The sequence below is a fragment of the Molossus molossus genome, unplaced genomic scaffold, assembly GCF_014108415.1.
Source record: "Molossus molossus isolate mMolMol1 unplaced genomic scaffold, mMolMol1.p scaffold_m16_p_13, whole genome shotgun sequence".
NCBI classification, from domain to species: domain Eukaryota; kingdom Metazoa; phylum Chordata; class Mammalia; order Chiroptera; family Molossidae; genus Molossus; species Molossus molossus.
In genome coordinates this window covers 59,268,845-59,274,844 of record NW_023425348.1, presented here as the reverse complement: position 1 = coordinate 59,274,844, position 6,000 = coordinate 59,268,845, and positions in this window count along the sequence as shown.

Below are 6,000 nucleotides of genomic sequence, written 5' to 3'. Positions count from 1 at the left end.
TTTAGCTAAATATTTTGAGACCGTGTCATTAGGATCATATACATTTTTATAATCATTGTATCTTAACAATATATATATTTTATTATTAACTGTTATTTTTATAGTAATGCTGCTTCCTTTTAAGCCATTCTTGTTTGATATTAGTAGAAATTTCTTTTGGTTAGTGTTTGCATGTTATATTTTAAAAACCTGTTTACTGTTATCTTTTTTGTATCCTTATGGTTTAGAAATGTCTTATAAACCACATATAATGAGGATTTTAAAATTGGAGTATTTTTTTAATTTACATTTAATCTCTAAATATCCTGTGCAACATACTTCCAACTCTGGCATTCTCTGTTCTCCAATTTCTTCGCTTTTCTCTATATCACTTACCACCATCTACAATAGTATCTATACATTACTTAGTTTTTTTAGTCATTGTTTGCCTTTCCATAGAATATAAACTCGATGAAAGCAGGGATTTTTACCTGTTTTATTTATTTATATACCCATATCACTAAGTGGATAGACATTAAAATAATCTGGCCAGAATAATGACTCAGTGACTTCCATGTGCTCATTTTGGAGATTTCCAAAGATATTGATTTATAATGAAGTTCTACAGATACAAAATCTGTTCAGCCAAGAACTTCCTAAATTTTTATGATCATAGAGTCTTTTTGAGATGTAACATCTATTAATGTTTCAGAAAACAAATCTTCTATAGGACACACTTTGAAAATACTGATTTGGAAAATATGATAATTGAAGGAGTATTCCTAGGAGGTCATAGATTAGAGAATCATTTAGAGTACCTCCAATTGGGGGGTCCACTAAGTTAGGATTTAGCAAACTATGTCCAGGTGGTCAAACGTAGCTCACTATGTATTTTTATAAATAAAGTTTTATTAGAACACAGCTATACCCATTTACTTATATTTTCAATGGTTGCTTTTGCTCTATGATGGCAGAGTTGAATGGGTGCAACAGAGACTGTATGGCCCTTAAATTATTTACTATATGTCCTTTTACAAAAAAATTATTTACTAGCTGATTCCTACTAATAATTGCCAAAAAACTGTTGAGCACTTACTACTTTGTGAGTTCAACATATTGCTAGATATTTTATGTAGATAATCTCATTTAATTATCCTAAAAATCTTTTGAGGTAGGTAATATGATTATTTTTATTTTACAGGCGAGGAAACTATGATGTAGAGAAATTAAATAACTGCTCATGGTCATGTATCTAATAATCGACAGAGCCAAGATTTGAACCTAGGTCTGCCTCATAGGCTTTATTCTTTTTTACTATACCAGACTATCTTCTGGTTCCTGCTGTTCTAGTCAAGTGTGAGATAGTGGAATAAACAGTGAGGAAGGTTAAAAAACTCATACTATGCAATGTAATTGTTACTCTAGGAGGTTAGTTATACAAGTATAGTTGATTTTCTTTTATTTTGAGGTTCTGTATGCTTAACAATTACTTGGGCATAAGCAATAGTAAATATTACATTCTTTTAAAAATGTAAATTTGCAGTATAAGGTTTAACTAGAATGTAAATTTGCAGTATAAGGTTTAACTAAGTAACTTCCCAGATATAATTTTGTATTTTAAAGAAATTCTTAACTATTTTTTTTTTTTATCCTCACCCGAGGACATTTTTCCATTTTTTGTACAGAGTGGGAGGGAGAGAGAGGAAGGGAGAGAGAGAGGGAAACATCAATGTGAAAGGGACACATCGAGTGGCTGCCACCCGCACGACCAACCAGGGCCGGGGACAAACTGCAACCAAGATACATGCCCTTAGCGGGAACCGAACCCGGGTCTCTCCGGACCGCAGGCGGACGCTCTAACCGCTGAGCCAAACCGGCCAGGGCAAATTCTTAACTATTTTAAGTTGATTCTGAAACATACATATCCATTTATAATTTGAAAATTATCCTTTTTCTTTCTGATTAGCCTTGCATAAAGTGTATCCTTAACAGAAAAGAGAGAATAAAAAAATATTTTAAGGGCAAGCATGCTCATAATAGTAACAATTGCTACCATTTATTAACTGCCAGGAGACTGTACTAATTGCTTTTCATATATTATCTCATTTAACTTTAGCAACAAACCTGTGAGGCAGAATAGTATTAATATGTGCATGTTATAGAAGAGGAAACTGAGATTACTGATCAAGGAAAAAGTTCATCTATCTCATTTCCTACTTTCAGAGGAATATTGCTGATTCAAAGAAGTTAGCTAGTTCTGTTGCCTAAATTAAACCATTATATAATAGAAAGGATATATACCATGTGAGCATTTCCCCATGCTATTACTATTACTTAAGATTCTAAATAAAAGTTCAAATTACCACATAATATTATGCCCAGTAATGGCTATATTTTACTTAAACTGTCCTTTATTTTTGGATTTAGGATATAGAAGTCACATTATTAAGCAGATTTAGTTGCTTGCTAATTACATTTCAGAAAAAGCATTTTAAATGTTGGTCAATTTGCAAGTGTGACATTTGCAAGTGTGAACTCTGTATAAAATAATAGAATTGCATATTTATTTTCTTCTTAATTTATTTTTTCAATTAAAAACATTCAGCATTATAGAAATTAAGAAAAATACCCGAAGTAGAAATAGTATTTACTCCAAGTCGCATACCCAGTGGCAGCTTTGTTCACAGCTTGTAGTTCCAGTCTTTCTTAAACATTGACTTTTATTTTTTAAAAAGCATGTAAATATAATTTTTATCACTTTTTTTGGCATCACATTATGTCATGAGTATTTTCCTGTGCTATCACACAGGATTCTAAATAAACATTAAAATAACCACATAATATAATATTATGCTTAGTAAGTGGACTATATTTTACTTAATTTTTTTTCTCATTTTTAGATATAGGTTGCTTCAAATTATTATTGTTATTGCCATTTTATCTTTTTTTTTGCATTTTAAATTATAGAAGTAATCATGCTCATGTTCAAAATTTAAATATGGAAATGTGTAAAATGAAAATCTTCATCCCACTATGAAGAGTTTTCTGGGATCCTTGTAGAATTTTTCTGGGCCTGTGTAAGCACCTTTCATCTATGCTTGTTTTACACAGATAGGATCTGTTATTTGTCTGCCTCTTTAGTTTTACTCTTTATTTATTTATTTATTTTTATCCTCATCCGAGGACATTTTTCCATTTTTTGTACAGACAGAGTGGGAGGGAGAGAGAGGAAGAGAGAGAGAGGGAAACATCGATGTGAAAGGGACACATCGAGTGGCTGCCACCCGCACGACCAACCAGGGCCGGGGACAAACTGCAAACTGAGGTACGTGCCCTTAGCAGGAACCGAACCCGGGTCTCTCCGGACCGCAGGCGGGCGCTCTAACCTCTGAGCCAAACCGGCCAGGGCTAGTTTTACTCTTTAAAATAATGCGGGGATAAATCTGTTTGTGCAAAAATTATTTTAGTACTTTTGACTATTTCCTTAAGACAGATTCTCAGAAGTGGAGCTGGGTCAAAGTGATGAACATTTTGAAGACTTTTACTAAATCTGCCAAATTTAAAACACTGTTTTAGGAAGAGTATGCAAAGAAAATTCAAATAATAGATCACTCTATCATAAATTCTACAAAGTTTATGGAAATATGGTGTGCCAATTTCCTAAAACCCTTTTATAAAGGGTTTATGATATAAGTAGATAAATATTAACATATGTCCATCACATTTATATCCATACATGTTATGGATATAATATATTTATATACATATTTGTGCATTTATATTGTGTATATTCAAATACACTGAATTTTGTTTAACCGAGGAAGATTTAGTCATTTTCTGCTACAGTAGATGTCAATGTACTATTTTTAATTTAGCATTGTTATTTATTCTTACTGATATTGTTAGGATTATCTATCTTTTTCATTGTAATTTTTTTTTAATTTATTTTTTTTATCTTTATTGTTGAATGTATTACAGATATTCCTCATTTTTCCCCCATTGACCCCCTCCTCCCCACTCCCACCTCCCTCCTGCCTTTCCCCACACTGTTGTCTGTGTCCATTGGTTATGCATATAAGTTCTTTGGTTTATTTCTTTCCACCTCCCAGCCCCCTTCTCTTTGAGGTTTGTCACTCTAGCAACCAATTTGTTCTTCTTAATCCCTTCACTTTTTCAACCATTCCCCCAATCCCCCTCCCATCTGGCATCCAACAAAATGTTCTCTGTATCTATGAGAATGTTTCTGTTCTGCCTGTTCATTTTGTAGATTCCATTGCTGATAGATATGTATTCATTGCCATTTTCTTTGTTCATATATTTTATCTTTTTCTTCAAAAAGACCCTTCAACATTTCATATAATAACGGTTTGGTGGTGATGAACTCCTTTAACTTTTTCTTGTCTGGGAAACTCTTTATAAGGCCATCGATTCTAAATGACAGCTTTGCAGGATAGAGTAATCTTGGTTGTAGGTTCTTACTTTTCATTACTCTAAATATTTCTTGCCACTCTCTTCTGGCCTGCAAAGTTTCTTTTGAGAAATCAGCTGACAGTCTTATGGGAACCCCCTTGTAAGTGACTAACTGCTTTTCTCTTGCTGCTTTTAAGATTCTCTCTGTCTTGAAACTTTTGCATTTTGATGATGATGTGTCTTGGTGCAGGCCTCTTGGGGTTCATCTTGTTTGGGACTCTCTGTGCTTCCTGAACTTGTATGTCTGTTGCCTTCACCCAGTTAGGGAAGTTTTCTGCCATTATTGTTTCAAATAGGTTTTTGACTTCTTATTCTTTCTCTTCTCCTTCTGGCACCCCCAAGATGTGAATGTTGGCACGCTTGAAGTTGTCCCAGAGGCTCCTTACACTCTCCTCATTTTTTTGGATTCTGTTTTCTTTTTGCTGTTCTGATTGGGTGTTTTTTGCTTCCTTGTGTTCCAAATCAATGGTTTGCTTCTTGGCTTTACCTACTCTACTATTGAATCTGTGTAAATTATTCTTTATTTCAGTTAGTGCCTCCTTTATTTCTGACTGTGCCTCCTTCATTTCTGACTGGTCTTTTTTAATGTTCTTGAGGCCCTCACTAAGTTCACTGAGCATCCTTATAAGCAATATTTTGAACTCAGCATCTGTTAGGTTGCTTATCTCCATTTCGCTTAGTTCTTTTCCTGGAGTTTTGTTCTGTTCTTTCATTTGGGACCTGTTTCTTTGTCTCCTCATTTTGGCTGCCTCTCTGTGTTTGTTTCTATGTATTACTTAACAAGAGGTATGGGGCTATCTGAGACCAGATGCTGCTTGTTTGAAAGAATTTAGGAAAACCTGAAGCAGGATCCAAGACAGGCCAATTCTATGGTTAAACAACTGGCAACAGGTTGGGTGGGCCTGAAAGTTGGGTGGGGCAGGGCCTCAGGGAATCAACAGGGCGGAGCAACCAGTGTGAGTCAGATTGCTGGAGTCCCAGATATGGTGGCTGTCTGCCACCCCAGGGAAGGGCTCACCAAAGGAACAGAGGCCTCTGACAGCACGTCTGTCATGGAGAAGGCGCCTCTCCAGGCCTTGCTCCAATGCCAAACAGCTCAGTTCTTCCCTGTATGTCTCCAGCACCCCTCGAGCTGCCTCCCCTCCAAGCCTAGAGGAAGCAAGTCCGAGTAAGTCTGTGTGCAGGCCCTTTAAGAGGAGCTGCCTGGGGCTCCAGCTGTCCCAGCCTCCCTGAGCCTCAGTTCCCGCTGGTGTTTCCAGCCAGAAGTTATGGGGACTTCTCTTCCTGGCACTGGAACCCTGAGCAGGGCACCTGGTGTGGGACGGGGACCCCTCAGTCCTCAGGGAGGACCTTCCCAGCCGAGGTATCCTCCTGATTTTTATCTGCCACATGTGGGTGTGGGACTAGTCCATCTGCCTCCACCCCTCCTACCAGTCGCGATGTGGCTGTTGCTTTAATTCCGTAGTTGTAGGACTTCCATTCAGCTTGATTTCAGGCGGTTTTGAATGATGGTTGTTCTGTAATTTAGTTGTAACTTTGATGTGGTTGTGG